Consider the following 13755-nt stretch of genomic DNA (forward strand, 5'->3'; position numbering starts at 1 on the left):
ATGCAGACTTTGAGGGTACGATCTTGACCGCTTTGTGGGAGCCAGCTTCTTGGAGTCGGCCCTCTCGCGGCCGGCTTCTCGAAGCCGGCCCTCCCGCGGCTTTCTTCGTGAGGACTGAAGTCAGGGTGCCTTCCGATAGCCGGCCTAGGAGATAGCCGGCAAGGGGAAGGCGGCCCCATGTCTTGGATTCTTGAGGGCCGGATCGGCTCGTAATTTTTTCAGAAGGGCCAGGGGAAGCCGGCTAGGCTACCCATGGTTACTTACTCCGACAGCAGGCAAGTTGGGTGCACACCCACTTAGTTTCAGTTTGAGCTTTCATATACTTACAGCTCTAGTGCATCCGTTGCATGGCAATCCCTACTCCTCACATTGACATCAATTGATGGGCATCTCCATAGCCCGTTGATTAGCCGTGTCGATGTGAGACTTTCTCCTTTTTGTCTTCTCCACACAACCTCCATCATCATATTCTATTCCACCTATAGTGCTATGTCCATGGCTTGCGCTCATGTATTGCATGAGGGTTGAAAAGGCTGAAGCGCGTTAAAAAATATGAACCAATTGCTCGGCTTGTCATCGGGGTTGTGCATGATGGGAGCATTTTGTGTGGCGAAAATGAAGCATGGACAAACTATATGATTTTGTAGGGATGAGCTTTCTTTGGCTATGTTATTTTGAGAGGACATAATTGCTTGGTTAGTATGCTTGAAGTATTATTGTCTTAAAATAAAATGATAGACTATTGCTTTGAATCACCCGTGTCTTAATATTCATGCCATGATTAGATACATGATCAAGATTATGCTAGGTAGCATTCCACATCACAAATTATCTTTTTATCATTTACCTACTCGAGGACGAGCAGGAATTAAGCTTAGGGATGCAGGTACGTCTCCGTCGTATCTATAATTTTTGATTATTCCATACCAATATTATACAACTTTCAGATACTTTTGGTAACTTTTTATACTATTTTTGGGACTAACATATTGATCCAGTGCCCAGTGCCAGTTCCTGTTTGTTGCATGTTTTTTGTTTCGCTGAAAATCCATTTCAAACAGAGTCCAAATGGGATAAAAACTGACGGAGATTTTTTTTGAAATATATGTGATTTTTGGGAAGAAGAATCAACGCGAGACGATGCCCGAGGGAGCCACGAGGCAGGGGGCGCGCCCCAGGTGGTCAGGCGCACCCTGGGCCCTCGTGGCCACCCCATAAGGTGGTTGGTGCCCTTCTTTCGCCAAAAGAGAAGGAAGAAGCAATGGAAAAGGAGGTCGAAGCTACTGATCTTTTAACGTCAAAAATCAAGATAGCTGTAATTGCTCAGAATGAGGACCTGAAACCGAGGACGGTTTCGTTTCAAGGCGGAAAGGATGATACGACCAGTTTCTCCTGTAGTCGGACCAACGACAATGACGATGTACAAGCTACCCACCAGGATGAAGTTATCATTGCTCCATTAGTTACTGTTAATGATGTATATGTGCCAAACTATACTAGCATTGATAAACAGTACACGAAAAGATTGCAAAATTAGTTGAAGTTACATGCATGCATACTATGGTATTGGCGGAGACGCACTCGCTTAAGAAAGAGGAAAATAAGATGTTGGACGTGCATGCATTACGTGGGGAGAGATACATGTGTGTACATGGAAAGAAGGATTACACTAGCACGTTTGATCAAGGTGTGCATCAATCTGGTTATTTCTTTTGGTTGATAGATCCGAAACATGTACAACTTATACACGTCCAGGAGATTTGTTTCCTTGAGATTAATCACGGAATCATAAGCTGCTATTATTTCTCACGATTAAGGCCGCTGGAGCTAGAGGTGTATACATTATGTGTATACATTATGGCACGGATATGGCGCACCTAATTTTATGTGTATACATTATGAGTCGGTTTGTTAGTTTTAGTAATAAAAGGAAACTGCCGAGATGTAAAAGGCAATTACGTTTATATTTTAGGAGAGTCCAGATTTTATTTGAGTTAGCAATAGAAGGTCGGTTTGCTTTTCAAGGCAAGTTAGATGGTCGGCTACTATATAAAGCCATGATGCGTTCAATGTAAGGAGGTTATTTTTTTATGAAATAGACACGATGTGTTTTTCAGGGTAGACACACGCATCAAGTTTTAGAGGGATCTTTAGAAAACCTCTGTGTTGCGATTTCTCTTCTTGGGAATTGTTTTGCGCGTGAGTATCTTCGGTAAGATTGGTTTTCACGTGCTGAGCCGCAAGGTTCACACCCTCTACTTCATGTACATCGCGTGCGCGAGCGATAGGTTGCTACTGCTGGTGGTGGAGTGTCGTGAAAGATCGAGCTGCAATAACAGATCGGATCTCGCCATTGAGGTTCGATCTTCACCATACTCTAAGTCTCCTGGGTCTTCTGGTCCAAGAAAAATCATGGCGAAAGTTTAATTCCATTTGGACTCCATCTGGTATTCCTTTTCTGCGGAACTCTAAAACAAGGAAAAAAACAGAAAGTGGCACTGGGCTCTAGGTTAATAGGTTAGTTCCAAAAATCATATAAAATAGCATATTAATGCATATCAAACATCCAAAACAGATAATAGAATAGCATGGAACAATCAAAAATTATAGATACGTTGGAGACGTATCATTAATTAATAAGCGTCTTCATAAAGTTGGTGTGATCCCAATGATACATCTCCGCCGTATCTATAATTTTTTATTGTTCCATGCAAATATTATACAACTTTCATATACTTTTTGCAACTATTTATACTATTTTTGGGACTAACATATTGATCCAGTGCCAGTTCCTGTTTGTTGCATGTTTTTTGTTTCACAGAAAATCCATATCAAACGGAGTCCAAACAGATAAAAACTGACGGAGATTTTTTGGAATATATGTGATTTTTGGGAAGAAGAATCAACACGAGACGATGCCCGAGGGAGCCACAAGGCAGGGGGCGCGCCCTGGGCCCTTGTGGCCACCCCGTAAGGCGGTTGGTGCCCTTCTTTCGCCGCAAGAAAGCTAATATCCGGATACAGACCGTGTCTAAAATTCAGCCTAATAGGAGTTACAGATCTCCGGGAATTTAAGAAACGGTGAAAGGGCAGAATCAGGGAGCGCGGAAACAGAGAGAGACAGAGAGACATATCCAATCTCGGAGGGACTCTCGCCCCTCCCATGCCATGGAGTCCATGGACTAGAGGGGTAAACCTTCTCCCATCTAGGGAGAAGGTCAAGGAAGAAGAAGGGGGGGCTCTCCCCCTCTCTTCCGGTGGCGCTAGAACGCCGCCAGGGCCATCATCATCACCGCAATCTACACCAACAACTTCACCGCCCTCATCACCAACTCTTCCCTCCTCTATGCAGCGGTGTAACCCCTCTTTTACCCGCTGTAATCTCTACTTAAACATGGTTCTCAACACTATATATTATTTCCCAATGATGTATGGCTATCCTATGACGTTTGAGTAGATCCGTTTTGTCCTATGGGTTAATTGATGATCGTGATTGGTTTGAGTTGCATGTTTTATTATTGGTGCTGTCCTTTGGTGCTCTCCGTGTGGCGCAAGTGTGAGGGATTCCTGCTGTAGGGTGTTGCAATACGTTCATGATTTGCATATGGTGGGTGGCGTGAGTGAAGAAGCACATACCCGAGCAAGTAGGTTGTTTGCATATGGGAGTAAAGAGGACTTGATACTTTAATGCTATGGTTGGGTTTTACCTTAATGATCTTTAGTAGTTGCAGACGCTTTCTAGAGTTCCAATCATAAGTGCATATGATCCAAGTAGAGAAAGTATGTTAGCTTATGCCTCTCCCTCAAATAAAATTGCAATAATTATTACTGGTCTAGTTATCGATTGCCTAGGGACAAATAACTTTCTTGTGTGACAACAAGCTCTCTATTAAAACTAACTTAGTTGTGTCTTCATCTAAACAGCCCCTACTTTTTATTTATGCTCTCTCTTTTATCTTGCAAACCTATCCAACAACACCTACAAAGTACTTCTAGTTTCATACTTGTTCTAGGTAAAGCGAACGTCAAGTGTGCATAGAGTTGTATTGGTGGTTGATAGAACTTGAGGGAATATTTGTTCTACCTTTAGCTCCTCGTTGGGTTTGACACTCTTAATTATCGAAAGAGGTTATACTTGTGGGTTACCACCCAACTACAATGAAACCAATAACATTGTATTATGATTGATAGCACCACTGCTCAAAGCAAAAGGAATCAACATCCTACAAAATCTAGACATGAGTATCACAAATATTACATAGTTTTGAATATGTGAAAACCGATGACGAAGGATTTACCACAAGAAAAGCATGAGCAACATCAAATAAGCCATAGGTGTTAAATAGACTATGCAACTATATTATTGACTATAGTACAAGTGGGACTCTGTAAGAAATATGCCCTAAAGGCAATAATATTGTATTATTATTTTTTCGTTTTCATAATTAAGAGTTTACATTTCATGCTATAACTGCTACGATCCTGGAATATGTGCTTTGGTGGAAAACTCATATGCACGTGAGTAATGATAAATGATAAAGTATATGTTCCCGGTCTTGCCTCTAAGACTGGTTTAAGTGTAACAATTGTCCTAAAACAACATTTAGAGTATGACATTAGAAGGACAATCTTATTGAGTCGATCCAAACTTGTTCGTTATACTTTGAGGTAATATCGTCTAAAATCAGTTGTAATAACACAAAGTGTTAGCATGTGTTTTTAGTTCCTCATACCATACGGTGATCTTTGGGGTTGCTCTGACGTCATCTGAAACATGGTGATCATAATGAGAACTTACAGGTTCTTTAGAAACTTTGACAATGGACTAGATAGCTCGAGAGTGGGATTTTCTCCTCCAACGATGGAGAGATATTCTTAGGGCCCTCTCGGTGTCATGGCATCAATCATCGGCTGGGCAGAAACAAGTGACTATGTCACGGGGATGCCGAAACATTTCAATGAGAAAGAAGAACAAAGCCAGTAACGAGAAGAATGTTGGGAAACATAGTAGAAAAAAAATCGCCCTACGATCACTCAGGAACAATATGAAGATGCATAACAGGTATGATCAACGATCGTTACCGACTCCGAGAGTGCAGCGAAAGTAGACGAATCATTATAGATCCTACTTGAAGTCCCTTGAACGTCGATGACGATCCCATGAACTTCCCACGAATGATCCCTCGAACGGAAGACCGAAAGCATGCCCTCTCTACTTGGTTGCAAGCGTACGGTCTTCATGATCTAGCAGCGCTTTGCCATCGAGAGCTAATTGACGCTGGAGAATTAGAGGGAGGAGATTAGAACCACATGGGGCTTCTAATTATGAGGATTAGCGGTGGCTAGGGATAGCTCTAATTAGTCAACTAGGACTAAGGGAGTCCTGGATTAGGGGGTGTTCGGATAGCCGAACTATACCTTCAAGCCGGACTCCTAGACTATGAAGATACAAGGTTGAAGACTCCGTCCCGTGTCCGGAAGGGACTTTCCTTGGCATGGATGGCAAGCTTGGCGATACGTATGTTCAGATCTCCTACCATTGTAACCGACTCTATGTAACCCTAACCCTCTCCGGTGTCTATATAAACCGGAGGGTTTTAGTCCGTAGGACAACATACACATCAACAATCATACCATAGGCTAGCTTCTAGGGTTTAGCCTCTCGGATCTCGTGGTAGATCAACTCTTGTAATACCCCTATCATCAATATTAATCAAGCAGGACATAGGGTTTTACCTCCATCGAGAGGGCCCGAACCTGGGTAAAACTTCGTGTCCCCTGCCTCCTGTTACCATCCAGCCTAGACGCACAGTTCGGGAGCCCCTACCCGAGATCCGCCGGTTTTGACACCGACATTGGTGCTTTCATTGAGAGTTCCTCTGTGTCGTCGCGGTCAGGCCCGATGGCTCCTATGATCATCAATGGCGACGCAGTCCAGGGTGAGACCTTCCTCCCCGGACAGATCTTCGTCTTTGGCGGCTTCGCACTGCGGGCCGATTCACTTGGCCATCTAGAGAAGATCGAAAGCTACGCCCTGGCCGTCAGGTCAGATTCGGAAGTTTAAACTACACAGCCGACATCCGCGGGGACTTGATCTTCGATGGATTCGAACCACTGCAGAGCGAGCCGCACTGTCACGACGAGCATGATCTAGCTCTGCCGCAGAACAGTGCCCTGGAGGCCGCACCCGCATCGGCACCGACCCCTAGTTCGGAGCCGACCGCGCCGATCGAGGATGGGCGGTTGGACGCCACCTCGGGGGCTGCGATCCCAACGGCAGTTGAGCCGAACACCAGCCCCGTACTCTGCAAGACTCGTGGCTCCATGGAGCCGGATTCTTCTCCGGACTAAGAACTCTCTGCGCCCCTGCCAAGCGAATCCGATTGGGCATCGATCATGGAGTTCACGGCCGCGGACGTCTTTCAGCACTCGCCTTTCGGTGATATCCTGAAGTCACTAAAGTCTCTCTCTTTATCAGGAGAGCCCTAGCCGGACTACGGTCAGCAAGGTTGGGATTCGGACGATGAGGAAATTCAAAGCCAACCCACCACCCACTTGGTAGCCACTGTCGATGATTTAACCGACATGCTCGACTTCAACTCCGACGACATCAATGGTATGGACGCCGATGAAGGAGATGATGAAGAACCAGCGCCCACTAGGCCCTGGAAAGCCACCTCATCATATGACATATACATGGTGGACACCCCAAAAGAGGGAGAGGGCGATGGAACAGCGGAGGATGACCCCTCCAAGAAACAGCAAAAGCGTCGGCATCAGCGGCGCCGCTCAAAATCCCGCCAACACAAAACGGCGATTCCAGCACGGGAGATAATAATACCCCGAAAGCGCCGAAGAACATCCCCCCGAGCAAGATTTAGCACAGGAGGATGGAGAAACCAGCCCTCATGAGAGAGCGGCCGACAGAGAGGTCGAGGACGATAATTGTATGCCTCCCTCCGAAGACGAGGCAAGCCTCGACGATGACGAATTCGCCGTGCCAGAGGATCCCGTCGAACAAGAGCGTTTTCAACGCAGGCTTATGGCCACGGCAAGAAGCCTCAAGAAAAAACAGCAACAGCTTAAAGCTGATCAAGATCGGCTAGTCTATAGATGGACTGAAGTCCTTGCGGCCGAAGAGCATAAACCCGAACGCCCCTCCAAGTGCTACCCGAAGCGTAGGTTGCTACCCCGATTAGAGGAGGAAGCACTCGACGCGGCCGACAGGCCACCTCGTTGCCACGACAGAGAGGCCTGATGGCCCTCCACCCAAGCCGCTGCCCGTACCAAGGCACGGGAATATGCGCCGGACTTACGAGACATGTTGGAGGAAAAGGCAATGCAAACAAGATCGATCTACGGATTGCGTAGGCACCCCATGGATCAGGATGATAACCATCACACCGGCCACAAATTCGGCAAGGCCGAACACAGTAGACAAAGCTCATTGGAGCTACGTTATGATATCGCCCAGTACAGAGGCGCCGCACACCCATTGTGCTTCACAGACGTAATAATGGATCATCAAATCCCCGAAGGTTTTAAACCCGTAAACATCGAATCATATGATGGCTCAATAGATCCCGCGGTATGGATCGAGGATTATCTCCTTCATATCCACATGGCCCGTGGCGATGATTTCCACGCCATCAAATACCTCCCACCCAAGCTTAAAGGACCAGCCCGGCAGTGGCTCAACAGCCTACCAACAGGGTCAATTAGCTGTTGGGAGGACCTGGAAGCCGCATTCCTCGACAATTTCTAGGGCACTTATGTGCGACCCCCAAACGCTGACGACCTAAGCCACGTAATTCAGTAGCCAGATGAATCGGCCAGGCAATTCTAGACACGGTTCCTAACAAAGAAAAATCAAATACTCGACTGTCCGGACAAAGAGGCCTTAGCAGCCTTCAAGCATAATATCCGTGACGAGTGGCTTACCCGGCACCTAGGACAGGAGAAGCCAAAATCTATGGCAGCACTCACGGCACTCATGACCCGCTTTTGCGGGGAGAAGACAGCTGGCTTGCTCGTAGCAACAATATGACCAAGAACCCTGGTCGTTCGGACACCAGGGACATTAGTGGCAGGTCACGTCACAACGAGAAGAAGCGCCGCATCAACAGCGACAATGCTAAGGATACGAAAGTTAATGCCGGATTCAGAGGCTCTAAATCCGGTCAGCGGAAGAAGTCATTCAAAAGGAATCCTAAGGGTCCGTCCAGCTTGGACCGAATACTCGACCGCTTGTGCCAAATACATGGCACCCCCGAAAAGCCGGCCAATCACACCAACTGGGACTGTTGGGTGTTCAAGCAGGCAGGCAGATTAAGCGCCGATAGTGAAGACAAGGGGTTGCATAGCGATGACGACGAGGAGCCCCGGCCACCAAACAACAAAGGACATAAGGGTTTTCCCCCACAAGTGCGAACGGTAAACATGATATACGCCACCCACGTCCCCAAAAGGGAGCGGAAGCACGCGTTAAGGGACGTATACGCGGTAGAGCCAGTCGCCCCAAAGTTCAACCCATGGTCCTCCTGCCCGATCACCTTTGATCGAAGATACCATCCCACTAGCATCCGTCATGGCGGATTCGCCGCATTGGTTCTCGACCCAATTATTGACGGATTTCATCTCACTAGAGTCCTTATGGATGGCGGCAGTAGCTTGAACCTGCTTTACTAGGATACAGTGCGGAAAATGGGCATAGATCCCTCAAGGATTAAGCCCACCAAAACGACCTTCAAAGGCATAATACCAGGTGTAGAGGCCAGCTGCACAGGCTCAGTCACACTTGAAGTGGTCTTCGGATCTCCGGATAATTTCCGAAGCGAGGAGTTAATCTTCGACATAGTCCCGTTCCGCAGTGGTTACCATGCACTGCTCGGGCGAACCGCATTCGGCAAGTTCAACGCGGTCCTGCACTACACATACCTTAAGCTCAAGATGCCAGGCCCTTGCGGAGTCATTATGGTCAATGGAAACACCGAACGCTCCCTCCGAACGGAGGAGCACACGGCGGCCCTTGCAGCGGAAGTACAAAGCAGCCTCTCCATGCAGTTCTCTAGTCCGGCCATTAAACGTACGGATACCGTCAAGCGCGCCCGGAGTAACCTACAACAAGACCGCCTGGCACGTTCCGAGCAGGTGTAGCAATGCGGCCCCAACCCCAACCCCCGCAAAAAGGCGACGGTAGTACTTCCGTACATAACTACGCTCTAGAAATACCATGGGCATAGGGGGAGGGGCACCATCAGGCACGCCCAAAACACGGCTTAAACCGCACCAGGGGCTGCCAATTTTTTTTCTTTTCTCTTACTTCCAGGACTCTACTCTTCGGAAGGCTTGTTCGGCAGTTCAATTGCCGCACAAACGATGCAAGGACCAGGGAAGCAGACAAGCCATGCCGCATCACGGAAATCCCAGGTGGTCTCTATCACGAGCAGTATACCTGTTTCACATACTATTCCGCAGCTTGCCCCCGGAGCAGACATGTTAAATAGTCCAACTTTTTGTTTATTGCATTACTTGTATCGTTCTGCTTTGATCGCAGCTATTTTAATGAACAATGCATAGCTTTTGTCTATTTTTTGCATTACCTTTATATATATATATATATATATATATTCCGTAATGACATATTGCACCCGTACACTTTGGTACGGCCAAAATACGCCAGGGGCTTCAGTACCCCTCAACATGGTGTAAGAAGTCCGAACACTTTAACAAGTGCGGCACCCCAAACTTATAGCATTATATGCATCGGCTCCGAATCATGTCTTGGGTCAATAGTTGGGTTTGCCCGGCTCCTATGTTTTGGTGCCTTACGTTCCGCTATATCGGCTAAGGTAGCACTAGGAGAACCACTGCGATTGTGCCCCGATTGAGCTGGCTCGAGCACCTCAGTGGAGAAAGCTAAAACTGACCGTCATGATGAGGCGAGAGCTGGTCGCTGTTCGAGAGGTCTTTTCGAGTCCTTAAAGACTTATGCCGCTTAGGGCGAGGTGTCGGCTCTGTCCGGCCAAGGCGTGGATAGCGCCCCGAACTCGGTCTTCCGAATACTAGGGGCTTCGCCGAAATTTAAAATTATAGAATTCTATGGCTAAGTGAGAATGTTCACGCATTATAGTCCGATTGCCTCGTTCGTTGGGCTGAGCGCCTCCCTCGAAGGACCCAAATATGGGAAAAAGAGCGCCCAGGTTTATCCCGAACACCCCAGCACCAGCGGCAAGGGGGCAGAAGCCGACGACTCGCCATCTCTCAGTATTGATAAACAACCACACAAAAGGTAATATTTTAAATTCAAGCAGCATTGCTTAGCGCATATGAACAAGTTTTCAGCGCACAGGATAACACGAGCGGGTTTTACTCAAAAAATACATCCTTGGTACATTCATCCGCAACAAGGCGGGCACCCTTCAGAACATCCTTATAATAATTCTTGGGCTTGCGATGCTCTTTCCCCGACGGTGGCCCGTCCTTCACAAGCTTCTCCGCATCCAGCTTGCCCCAGTGCACCTTAGCACGGGCAAGGGCCCTACGGGCACCTTCAATGCAGACGGAGCGCTTGATGTCTCCAAGCCTTGGACAGGCCTCCACCAGCTGCTGCACCAGCCCGAAATAGCTCCCAGGCAGGGCCTCTCCAGTTCACAGCTGAACTAGGAGGCCCTTCATGGCCTGTTCGGCTGCCTTGTGGAGCTTGACCAGTTGCTTCAGCTGGTCGCTCAGGGGCACGGGGTGTCCGGCCTCAGCGTAATGAGACCGGAACACCTTCTCCGTCGAGCTGCCCTCCTCGGCTCGATAGAATGCGGCGACATTGAATACACTCCGGGGAAGATCTGCAAATGCCCCTGGAGAGCTCCGGATTCGGGTAAGTATCAAGTAACTCACGTTTATATGTTTACTTTGCATAAAAAATGCCTTACCCGCCGCTATCTTCTTCACCTCATCCAACCTTTGGAGGGTCTTCTGGGATTCGGCCTTGGCAGATTTAGCATTTTCAATAGCCACCGCAAGCTCGGACGCTTGCGTCTTCGAGTCACGCTCCAAACTCTCATGTTTTTCCATGAGAGCCTGAAGCTCTTGCCGCACCTTGCCAACCTTGGCCTCATACTTCGCCCGCTTGGTGCACTCCAAGGTCGAATTCTTCTCGGCCTCGTCCAGCGTTTTCTTAAGGGTCGCCACCTCAGACGTGGCCCCTACAATAGCCACGATAATCCTATCATTTTTCGCAATTGCACCTTTTTTATATACATATTCAAACAGGGTATTTCTTACCTTCCTTCTCCTCGAGCTGCTTCTTGGCACGCCCGAGCTCTTGCTCCGACTTCTCTAGGCTCTGCTTCAGCACGTCCACTTCCGCAATCAGTGCGGTGAACGCTAGCAGGGAAGCCTGCATACGCATATTGACTCCTTTTGTTAGACTCCTACGAATTCTTTGATCCTCTATTCGGCTTTTCTTCCTGAACGCCCAACAGAGTATCTGGGGCTACTGTCTATGCGGTACTATTACTTACACATTCTTCACTTACCTCAAAGCCTGTTAAAAGGCTTGTACAAGCTTCGGTCAGTCCGCTTTTGGCGGACTGAACCTTCTGGATCACCGCACTCATAATAGTGCGGTGCCCCTCGTTGATGGAGGCACCTTGGAGCGCCTCCAACATATTGTCCGGCGCCTCCGGTTGGACGGAGGTCACCGGCACGGTAGGATTGCTCCTCTTGGAAGGAGGTCGCCCGCCAGTGTCTGGAACCTTTGAAGATTCCGGAGCTATGTCCGGCCTAAAGCCGGACTTGGAGCCCTGGGGGGTTTCCTCCCCTTTGCTTTGGGAGTCTGGGAGGTTGCCTTGCGGCGCCTCCAGGACCACCTCCTCCCTGCTTGGAACCTATTGGGACAACACTTCGGTGTCACCCGTAGGGCGGGGGGAGGAAGCCGTCGGAAGCGAGTTCACCTCCGACGAGTCCAGTGAGCCGCTCGACGATGCGTCGAGCCGGTCTTTGGGTGGGCTACATAAACACATTCGACATAAGGGAAAGCTGTGCAATAAACAAGTACTATGAGTCACTCCGGTATCCGGATACTTACGATTTTGCCAGGGGCTTGGCCCTGGGCTGCCAATCCTCTTCATCATCGTCAGCGTTGGCGGAGTAGTCCGGAGGAAGGGTTTTCCCTTTCTTGGACCCTCCGGCCTATTCAGAGACGGCGGTCTTCCTTTTATTCTCTCCTTCCACTGGAGGGGGAGAGGTCTCTTCTTCTTCCTCCTCATCTTCATGAGAGGAAGGCGCTTCAGGACCGTCAGATGACGAATCCGATACCTCCTGGTGTCGGGCACTCTTTCGAGTCCACGTGGCCCTTTTCGTGGCCTTCTTCTCCGGCACCACATAGGGCGCCGGGACCAGTAGCTTCGCTAAGCGAGCATCCGCTGGGCCTTCGGGCAGAGGAGCCAGACAGTTTATTTGTCCGGATGTCACCACCCAATCCTATCAAAGATAAGGGAACTCAGATCCCGCATAGAGTCAAACTATGAAAAACTGATACCCTGTAAAAAGACAAAAACAGCTTACCGCATGAGCGTGATGCTGAGTACTGAATCCGCGATCCTCGGCAGTGGATGCGGGAGCCTCGGCGCCCTTGAAAAGTATCCTCCAGGCATCTTCGTACATCATGTCAAAGAGCCTGTTTAGAGTTTGATGCTGCGCCGGGTCGAACTCCCACAGGTTGAAGGCCCATCGTTGAAACGGGAGGATCAGGCGGATGAGCATAACCTGGACTACATTGACAAGCTTGAGCTTCTTGTCCACCAGGGTTTGGATGCATGTTTGGAGTCCGGTCAGCTCTCCTTTTTTACCCCACAACAGGCAGGTCTCCTTCTAGGAGGTGAGCCGCGTAGGGGGTCCGAACCGAAACTCGGGGGCTGCGACCCATTCGGGGTCACACGGCTCGGTGATGTAAAACCACCCTGACTGCCACCCCTTCAGGGTCTCCACAAAGGAGCCCTCGAGCCACAGGACGTTGGCCATCTTGCCAACCATGGCGCCGCCGCACTCCGCCTGGCTGCTGCGCACCACCTTCGGCTTGACATTGAAGGTCTTTAGCCGTAAGCGGAAATGGGGGCGGATGCGGAGGAAAGCCTCGCACACGACGATAAATGCCGAGATGTTGAGGACGAAATTCGGGGCTAGATCGTGGAAATCCAGGCCATAGTAGAACATGAGCCCCCGGACAAATGGATGCAGAGGGAAGCCCAGTCCGCGGAGGAAATGGGGGAGAAATACCACCCTCTCATGGGGCCTAGGAGTGGGGATGAGCTGCCCCTTTTTGGGGAGCCGGTGCGCGTTGTCGCTGGCTAGATATCCGGCCTTCCTCAGCTTTTTTCTGTGTCCCTCCATGATGGAGGAGACCATCCACTTGCCTCCCGCTCCGGACATGACTGGAGAAGGTCGAGGTGGTAGTGCAGACTTGGGCGCTGGAGCTCGAGTGCGCAAGAATGGATAGGCAGAGGAGGAAGAAGGCATGGGAGAAAAGGTGGATCCTTATCCCCTTATATGGGTGGACGTGACTACATGTACCCACCAGCCTAGTAAAACTAGCTTATCTCCAAGCGCCGTAATCAAAGGCGCAGTTGGGTTACCCACGCCCGTATTGATGAGAATCCCGGAATGAGGGGACACGATCTCTGCTTCAACAAGACGTGCCAAGGAAACCACCTCGCACAACGCGCTGAGGTGGGATAATTAAATGGATAAAGGCTTGGT

This window comes from Triticum dicoccoides, chromosome 6A (genome assembly GCF_002162155.2).
Source record: "Triticum dicoccoides isolate Atlit2015 ecotype Zavitan chromosome 6A, WEW_v2.0, whole genome shotgun sequence".
Classification (NCBI taxonomy): domain Eukaryota; kingdom Viridiplantae; phylum Streptophyta; class Magnoliopsida; order Poales; family Poaceae; genus Triticum; species Triticum dicoccoides.